The sequence below is a fragment of the Hyaena hyaena genome, unplaced genomic scaffold (genome assembly GCF_003009895.1).
Source record: "Hyaena hyaena isolate Hyena2069 unplaced genomic scaffold, ASM300989v1 scaffold_381, whole genome shotgun sequence".
In the NCBI taxonomy this organism is placed as follows: Eukaryota; Metazoa; Chordata; class Mammalia; order Carnivora; family Hyaenidae; genus Hyaena; species Hyaena hyaena.
In genome coordinates this window covers 141,778-152,111 of record NW_024081012.1, presented here as the reverse complement: position 1 = coordinate 152,111, position 10,334 = coordinate 141,778, and the positions used below count along the sequence as shown (strand labels likewise).

Genomic DNA, 10,334 nt, shown 5'->3' with positions numbered 1-10,334 from the left:
TGCAAAGAAGAAAAAGAGAAATAAGCTAGTTATGTTTATAATATAGGCCTTTGTGTTAAAGTTCTCTAATTGAGAAAAAAAGAAAGGAGAAAATATTTTAAAATATGAAAAAAGAAATCATGCCAAACAATTCTGAATGGGAATCATCAGAACATGCAAATTTGATATAGAAATTCAATAAATTCATAAGATTTATTAAAGTTGAAGACAGAGCAGTAAAAATACTTGTCATACATGTTGACAGGAAAGATTTACTGGATACATTTGGAAAAGAAAAGCATGCTGAGCTTTTTAAAATTGGTGTAGTACCTGTGGCTCACACACACTAGAATTAATTGTCTCGAATATTAGTTACAGATGATGAGTATCAACCTCATGCAGAGTCCTTCAGACTCTCCCTCTAGAATAGCAGGAGAAATTCAAACATGCTGCAGCTTATGTGCCTGACGCTGAAGGGACAGAATGTGAGCCTGACACTGAAGGGACAGGATTGTGTGCTAGACACTGCTGGTACAGAGTCATGGGCCTGACAGTGAAGGTATGAGGTTAGGCAGTAACAATAGACTTCTGTTACAGTTGATTACCTTTCCTATTCCAGCATTTAAATGGAAGATAACATTGGCTAAACGGAAGTATTTCATTCTCCTTACTTAAGTTGAGACTCTGCAGAAGGCAGTACTCTGCTGAAGGGAAAATTTAGAATAGAAGAAAGCATGGACTGTAAACAGGTTTTTGTAAAGATGAGAAAGTAGAAGTTAAAGGAAAAAAGAAGTGGACACAATTTGTATTGGTGGCTATTAGGAAAGAAGGATGTCATGAAGTGGATCTTTAAAACTAGTCTAAGAGGAAGAGGGAAATGAACACTAAAACTAGGCTTCTAAAAATCCTGCTATAGTTTAGGCTTAAAGAACATGTATTACCTTGAGAGAAAAATTTCAGGGAGTGGGCCGGAGAACGGGATAAGGCAATTCTACCTCTGAATGTGGTAGCACATAGACTTTAGACCTAGTTAATTTAATAGAGAGAGAAAAAAAATACACTTACAAAGAAAAAATATTTAAGGAGGAAAGTAAGAGTATGCTAATTACAATTTGAGAATAAATACTCTGAGCAGCATATACATGCAATAAAATGCCTAGAGACAAACGTTCCAGAAATAAATTAATTAACTAACAAAACAGAATGGAGAATATAAAAGGTAAAGGAGAACAAACTTTTGGCATACAGTTATTCAGGTTTAAGTAATTGATATTCAATTCCTGTAGAAACTTTGTTGGAGTGGCTCATGGGAGTTGGATTGTAAACATGTATAATATGTAAATAACTTTTAATATACTTGAAGGATTTAAAAAGAAGGATAATAGATATGAAAGTGCTCTACAATGAATATCATTACGTTGTAATGTTGAAAGGAATACCCAAAGAACATTTCCAACTCTTGTCTCATATCTGCTTATATGTATTTAATTTCCTGCATAGGGTCACTTAGAAAATATAAGCCCTTCCTTATTGAATTTATTTTCTTTCAACTTATCTTCTTTCAAGGCATTGCCTCTCAAAATTTCTATATAGTGGAGATTCATTTGTCTGCTTTTCTATGCTTATTGTTTTTGTCATCCATTTTAGGCATAAAGATTCTCAAAGGCAGGAAACATAGCCATTTACATTTTCTGGCCCAGAAAAAAGTAAATATTATATGATAATGCTTTTCAGAGATTAATTCACTAGGGAATATTTCAAACAATTCCATTTTGGAAAATAAATTCAATTTCACTTTCTTACATACAGCTTGTATCTTCTACTAAAATTCATGGTAAACCTGCGTAAATCTTTTTAATACATAGTCAACTCTCAATTATTAGGCAAATCTGGTTTGCAAATACTGAATGTTATTCCAAAACTGTCATTTTCGCATTTCAAGAATCTTGGTTCCCAGTCACATACTATGAATTCAGAATTTCTAGCTTTTAAAAATGCCAACCAATATCGTCATTGTATAACCATCAAATTCTGTTTTCAGTTTTGTCTTGATTAAATTGTGTCCAAACTACTTCTCACAAATTATTTCAGTCAGTCTGAAGTACTTCCTCATTTCTGCAGGCTAACATTTAATTGTAAGTCTTTACTTTGTGCCAGATCTACTTCCTGGAATAGCACCTTAATGCAAGATTTTTGTGTCCGTGATAATCCAAATTTGCAACAAGACAGGCAGCAATTTATATTTTTATTTTGGAATAAGAAGAAGAAGAAGAAGAAGAAGAAGAAGAAGACGACGACGACGACGAAGAAGAAGAAGAAGAAGAAGAAGAAATTTCAAGGTGATTTGAAATATACATCAGCAATTAAGTTTGCAAGGAAAAATGAAAGAAGAGGGAGTATTCTGAAATGGAACCTGAGAATAATAAACCAATCACCATGTTTTACCATTATACTTCCTGAGAATTTCTCTTTTCTCCTATATCTCTAGATATCCATGTCCATTCTTTTAGTTCAGACATCATCAATACTTGCCTAGATTTAGAAGGCCAAGATATAAGCCAAGGATTTACAAAAATTTCTTACTATCTAATTTTCCAGTTTCAGTGTTCCCTGCAACCCATTTTCCATGTTTTTCAAGAAAAACAATATTTCTACAATGTAATCTAATCATGTTATCCCCCTACCTTAAAAACTCTTCACAGTGGCTCTTAATTATCTTCAAGATAATTATGATTTCTTACCGGTACGCTCCAAAGTTCTCCACTATATGGTCTACAATCACTGTTCCATTTCTTCAGCAAATTTTATGGCCCTATTGTTTGAATGTATTGGCAGGTATATGAGTGAACCATGTAACATCTCCAGCTCTATTTTATTTGGGAAGGGTATTAATTAGGACAAAAAATGTTTTGTATTCTGATAAGCTTCACTTTGTTTTAACTTCTTTTAAGACTTCAAAATTACTTTGAAAAGTCATAGCAGTAAATTGGTAGGTATCAAATAGCATTTAAAAATATAATTAACTAAATAAATATGATTTACTCAATCTGTTTGTATAGGCAGAAACTTTATTTTACACCTGAGCACTTCCCAATGTCCTTAGGTTTATTCTCCTTCTTCTTTATTTTTTAATTTTTTACCTTAAAAATTATTTAATGTTTGCTTATTTTTTAGAGAAAAAGACAGAGACAAAGCACAAGCAGGAAAGGGCTGTCAGAGAGAGGAAGACCTAGAATCCGAAGCAGGCTCCAGGCTCTGAGCTGTGAACACAGGAGCCTGATGTGGGGCTCAAACTCAAGTCATGAGATCATGACCTGATCCAAAGTTGAATGCTCAACCAACTAACTGAGCCACCCAGGCACCCCTCTCTTCCCTTCTTTTTAATTTGTGGTAATAACAAATAAGATTTATCATTTTCACATATTTTAAAATATTTTTCCTTTTTTTTCCTGGTTTTACTGAGATATAGTTGATATATATTACTGTGAAGTTTCAGGTATACAGCATAAAGGTTTGACTTACATATATTGTGAAATGGTTACCACAATAATTTTAGTTGCCATACATCATCTTATGTAGATACAATAAAAAGAAATGGGAAAAAAAAGAGAAAAAATTCTCCTTCCAATAAGAACTCTTAGGATTTAGTCTCATTATAACTTTCATATATATCATATATGCTACATATACATATTAAACACATATACATATTATATAGCATATAGCAGTGGTAACTATAGTCATCATTTTGCATGTTACATCTCCAGTATTTATTTAACAAAATTTAAGTGCATAATACAGTATTATTAACTAGTATATAAAACAGTATTAACTATAGGCAAAGTGTTGTATAGCAGATTTCTAGAATTCATTCATTTTGCATAACTGAAACTTTACACTCATTGAATAGCATCTTCCCATTTCATTGTACTCCTAGCCCTGGCCATTACCATTTTACTGTGTTTCTCAGTTGTATTATTTTAAATACCTCAGATAAGTACAATTATATAGTATTTGTTCTTCTGTGACTGGCTTATTAGCATAATGTTCTCAAGATTCATCCATGGTGCCACATGTGGTACGATTTCCTTCCTTTTTAAGACTCAACAATATCTAATCATATGTATATATCAGATTTTCTTTATTCATCTGTTGATATACATTTAAGTTTTCTTTACATCTTTACCATTGTGAATAATGATGCAATGAACTTGAGGATGGACATTTTTCTTTGAGATCCTAATTTCAACTCTTTTGCATAAATACCTACAAGTGGGATTGCTGGATCATATGATAGCTATGTTTTTAATCTTTTGAGGAAACTCTATATTGTTTTTTATAGCGCCAGCACCATTTTACATTTCTACCAACAGTGTACAGGGGTTCTAATTTCTTCACATTCTCACCAAGAATTTTTTTTAATAATAGTTAACCTAACAGATGGGAGGTGATATCTCATTGTGATTTTGATTTGCATTTCCCTGTTGATTAATGATGTGAAGCATTTTTTCATAGGTCTTTATGTCCTCTTTGGAGAGGTGTCTATTCAAGTCCATTTCACATATTTTCATAGCTAGTTTTTTATTTTGTTTTGATTTTTTGTTATTGAATTTAGGAATTCCTCATATATTTTGGATATTAAAAACTTATCAGATATATGGATTGCAAATATTTCTCCCATTTTGTAGGTCACTTTTTCACTCAAAAGATTGTTTCTTTAACTTTACAGAAGCCTTTTTAATTTGCTATTGTCCCACTTATTTATTTTTACTTTTGTTTCCTGTGCTTTTGGTGTCATATCCAAGAAATAATTACCAAGATGCATACCATGAAGCTTTCCACTTAGGTTTTCTCCTAGAAGTTTAACAATGTCAGTTCTTATCTGTAAGTTTTTAATGAATTTTGAGTTGACTTTTTTTGTATAGTGTAAAATATAGGTCCAATTTTATTCTTTTGCATGTGGGTATCTAACACCATTTGTTGAAGACACAGTATTTACCCAATTTCATCTTTTGTCAAAATCAGATAACAATGTATGTGTGGGTTTATTTCTAGGCTCTTTATCCTGACCCATGAGTGTATATGTCTGCCATTTTGCCCAAACTTAGACAGATTTTTTAGTGTGTTTTATAGCAATAGACCTATATGAGAGTAATTTCTTAAGATTTAATACTAATAATTTGCTTTATCAATAATCTGCACCAACTTATACCTTTGAAGTGAGGGAATCACAAAAAAAAAAAAAAATAGTTGACTAGTGTTGCTCAGCTACTTTACTTGATAAAGCATGAATAAGAACCCTGGCCATGTGAGAGCTTGCCCAATGACTTCTACCACATGACTGACCACTATTTTATATGATTAGGAAAAAGTTACTGTAATTATAGTATATTGCAAATTTTTCCATTCTTCTGAATATAATTTCATAATTAAAGTATAAAAATAAAAACAGCAGATGGGAGAGAAAAGGGAGACAGCCTGCTTCAGCAGCATTCCTTGGACAGCTGGACAAGCAGACTGTGGGAACTGGAGAACAGTGATCAAATTGCTAACAATGAAGTCACCAATCAGTCATAATCAATTGAATGTAAACCCCAATTTTGTTCATATTTCTCATGAACCTAAGTCCCTTTCTTATTTTTGTGAATGAAATACCCAAAGGCCATATTTTTGAGTAAAACAGACTGGAAGTTAAAGATTTAGAAATTCCCTTTTATCTCAATATTTCCCTGTGTCTTCAGTCTCATCTATATAATTTATACCACCCTCCCCTATATAAAAATTAATATTTTTATAGTTTGGAGACAATTTACTCTTTGCTTGTTTACTGTGTAGTTTACTTAATACAAATAAATTCTAAGGGTCCTATTTGAATGCAATTTGAGATTTACACATTACTGTGATAAAGGAGAAAATTAAATTCTTGTATCTAAAGAAAGTGACAAAAATTTGCATAATGTATAAAAGAATAAAAGGTAACTAGTCACAGCCAATTGCCTAATCCTAAGATTTGTAGAAATAAGTTCTTTTTCCTATATTTGATATAATCAATCACTTATTTAACAAAATCTATAAAATACTTACTAACCACATTAGGCAAGATACTCTTAAACTTATAAATGCAGACTAAAACAAACAAAAAGCTGAAAGATCCAAAAAAATTCACAGTGGCTTTAAATGAATTGCTAAACTCAAGTAAGATTCCTATTGTTAAACTAAATGGCTATGGACATGTAAGAACATGGCAACTGCTTGAGAAAAGTTGTTGATAAAAATGGCAGAAATGGCAGGTCTGAGAAGAAGAGGCAAAGTAGCCTAAAAAGTATGGGAACAAGGTAGATAACAAATCAATAGATGTGCACACTATATATTAAGGAAAGTTCATTGCTGGGATAGACATTGTCAAGCCATTAGGGTCGATGGAACAAATCCATTTTCTAAACTGGATACTAGGAATGATAATAATAATAATAATAATAATAATAATTAAAATATCAGCTACTGTATAGTATTTACTTAATTTACTTAAACTTCATGATAACATGATGATTTAGTAGTATTCTCCAATTTTACCAATGAAGAAATGTATGTTTTTTCTGGTCAAGCCATATGTCCAAAACTGTAGCGTTAATAAATCATAGAACTCAGACTCATCTTCAAGTCTTTTCATTTAATCTATAATATTCACCACTTGTAGATGTATAGTCATACTTTTGAGATTGCTTAAGAACCATTAAATCTGTGGTGTATGAATAGAGATGGGACAAATAAATCCTAAAGCAGATTAATAAATATTAGAATGGAAGAAAGGTGGAGAGTGGAATCAGACTCTTGCAAGACTCAAGCAGTCATATTTGTGAATTTCTATTTTTTTACAGTTGAATAGAAGATTGTATTTCTTCTCAAAAAATATTTTTTGCTTCCTTGTATGGTAAAATAATCTCTAATGTGTTAGTGTTAGCAATGCTACACATTAATTCTTTTACAATGCTACACAATTCTTTTTCAATAATCCACAATCCCTGAACTGCTCCTTTGCCTTGCTACTTGGCAACAAGTTCTTCATTAGTGCTCTTTATAATGCAAAGGTCATGAGAAATAATTTACAAGAAGTCTACCATGGTAAACACAAACAACTCTATTTTGATTCAGAATACTAAAAATCTTATTTTCTTACAGCGATCTAGATAACACACAACAAAATAAAAGCTTTCCCTTGGATAATTAAATGTTTTTATTCAATTATCTGATTTAGCTGTCGAAGCACTTAGGAGAAAAAAATCCTTCTGCAATGCACAGAGAATAGATGTCTCAAAATGGCTAATGAATAAATCAATGGTTGAACAAACGTATTTTAAAAAGGAAGTATTTACTTGGTTAGCCTCTCAGAGCACACTTGAGATAACACAGGGTCTTTTTTTTTTTTTTTTTGATTAATCAAAGTCTTTATATAGCAAAACTATTATTTATTAAATTGTGTCTTATTTTACTGCCTGTATGTATGTATGTATGTATGTATGTATGTATGTATATATGTATGTATGAACCAATGAGAAATTATGGTAGCCAAAATAAAAGAAAAAAGAAAAAAAGGCTATTGTGGTCTTAGGATGGATTAAAACAAGCATCATAGAATCTAGTGGAGGAGGTAATTCCATTTTTTTCTTTATACCAATCAGATGATATGTAGAGTGATGCACAATATGTGGGATAAAACTTGATTATCATAAGGATTTTTTTAGCTATTGTAAAAAAAGAAAAGGACATAGATAGAACAAAAGGAAAGAGAGGGTAAGGCTCCTGAAATTACATCACACACACACACACAAAATAGAAGGTGGTATTTGCAATAGACATCTTAATGAAAGATCTATTCACTCTGAGTTAGACTCCAGGGGAGGGGCAAGGTTAAAGAATAAAGTAAATCATAGGGATATCTGAAGGAGTAATTGCTTTCTCTTTGTGCGTGGTGGAAAACAGCATGACTCCTGGCAATGGATAAGGCATTTGGGTTCTCAGGAACACAAGGCAAGTGGAGAAGAGAAGAACAAAAGTGTACAAACGCAGTAAAGAGCCAAAAGAACGGATTGTGGAAGGCCTTGCTCAGGAGTTTTACTTCATGCTAGTAAAAAAGCAATGCATGATCGTATTCTGAGAGTAAAATGATCAGATTCCTGTTTCAGAAACACAAAACAGTGCAAGGGTAGTGGCCAGATCATATGACCTAGAATTAAAAGCAAAGAATCTTGTTTGACAGCTCCAGATAAGGAAAGGTGAGGGCTTAATCAAGACAGGGTAAATATGTTGATTTCAGTTACTCTCCTTGTTCTCAATAGGGAAGAGAAGTTAAGGGAAAGATGAAAACTTTTATACTGTGTCTCTCTTTAGGAGTGAAAGTGTGACATTCAAACTAAAGAATAACTAAAATACAGTCTTCCATTTTAATTGTGCCTGCATGGAAGCCAGATTCTTCTACCATATCTGCTAGCTAAACTTATGTGATATTGGGTACCAGATATGTCCCTATTTTACAAAAGAATGAGCAACATCAGGAGTTCAACTTTTCTGAAGGTGATATGCTCAATGCTCTTGTCATGGGGAGGGGGGCACCTAATTACATTAATCAAAACAAATTCAGTTTCTCTCCTCAGAGATCAGTCAGTACACCTTGACAAGGTAATAACATCTTTTTGTTCCTATCACCTTTTTCCGCACTAGGTTGGGCTCCTTTGTTTCTGCCAATTCCAGGTGTTCATTTCATGTAGCTCAGCATTTTGTCTTATTTCTTAAGTGTTTCCAAAGTTTCTTAAAAGTTTCTATAACTCTTTTTTAAAATTTTATTTTTTTTAACATTTACCTTCGAGAGAGAGAGAGACAGAGAGAGATAAGAGACAGAATGCAAGCAGAGAAGGGGAAGAGGGAGAGGGAGACAATCCAAAGGATGCTCTAGGCTCTGAGCTGTCAGCACAGAGCCTGATGTGGGGCTTAAACCCATAAGCCATGAGATCATGACCTGAGCCAAAGTTGGACGCTTAACAGACTGAGTCACTCAAGCCCCCCAGTTTATGTAACTCTTAATCTACAAATATTCTAATTTTTGTAATTATCAGTAATTCAGGCTATTTCTTCCTTTGCACAGATCTGATTTTATGAAGCATAAAAGAGTTCTTATTTAAGACCTGTTTCCTTGGTTCAGTCAACTAGTATTTGTGCTGTCCCTAATTTCTGGTAAAGTATCATTTTTTTTATTTTTACCATTTAGAGCCTGCCCATAAAACTTATCAGGAAAAGAAGAGTCTCTGAATTTACTGCCTATTCTTATTTTAAAATTGCTATCAATGAAATTAAGTCTTAACTACTAGATTCAGTGCTACCTAATTACCCATTTCTTCATTTTATAACTTTAGTACATACAATTTTATTAATGGAAATTCAAGACATTCTAATTATAACAGGACATGTAGAAATGCCTATTTTTATCAAGTAAGCTGAGAATTATAAAAGCATATCAATATATATTAGTTAACACCCTGCTTACTGGATGTGAAACAGTCAGTACTTCTAATGAATGCCGTTGTTTGATGGGGATTTATAGATTCTTTTTTAGATTCTATGGGGACAATCCACAAATTCCTCTATAATTAATGTATTCTAAAAATTCTTTCTTTTTCGATATTTACTTCTCTAATCACAGAGTTTACATCTCCTCAGCATGGAAATGTGGTTTCAAATATGTCATCTTAATATTTTCCCATTATCATATTTTTAATTATAAATAGTTGCCATAATGTTAGATTACTTTTCAACTGTAAAACAAAAAATATGGAGCGCTTCACAAATTTGCATGTAATCGTTGTACGGGGGCCATGCTAATCTCTGTTATCATTCCAATTTTAGTATATGTGCTGCCAAAATGAGCGCTACTTTCTCATTATTTAATGTAAATATGGTGATGGATTATCTGCAGGGAAAGCACTCCAAGAAAAGAGAACATGTTATTTGTTGTTGAAAGACTCTGAAATAACAAAGACAAAATATGTTACTGCACAATCAAAATGGGAAACAGAAGAAATGTGCGGTAGAAGAGAGGACGGGGCAAAGACACTTATCAGGTAATGTGTATTTTCTGAGGCTCTGGCACCAGCATTTTACTAACACTTTATAATCCAGTTTCACCATTATAGCAAAGATTTTCTGAAAAACCTCATTTCTTTTTTTTAGAAAAGGATTAGAAATATTTAAATAATAGGTATTCCATTGATTAGTGTCAGATATTATCAGATATATCCAAAAGAAATATTTTAAAACTTCATTGCTTCATCTATAAATATTTTGTTTCTAACAGATGTAGTAAC

The 10,334-nt window shown here is 32.4% G+C and overlaps 1 non-coding gene across 1 annotated transcript; it reads right to left on the bottom strand.

Annotated features, from left to right (window-relative positions):
* Window positions 1–9,795: 9,795 nt before the first annotated feature.
* Window positions 9,796–9,900, bottom strand: LOC120244321. Its single transcript, XR_005531533.1, has one exon. It is a non-coding gene; the product is annotated as a U6 spliceosomal RNA (small nuclear RNA).
* Window positions 9,901–10,334: the final 434 nt, after the last annotated feature.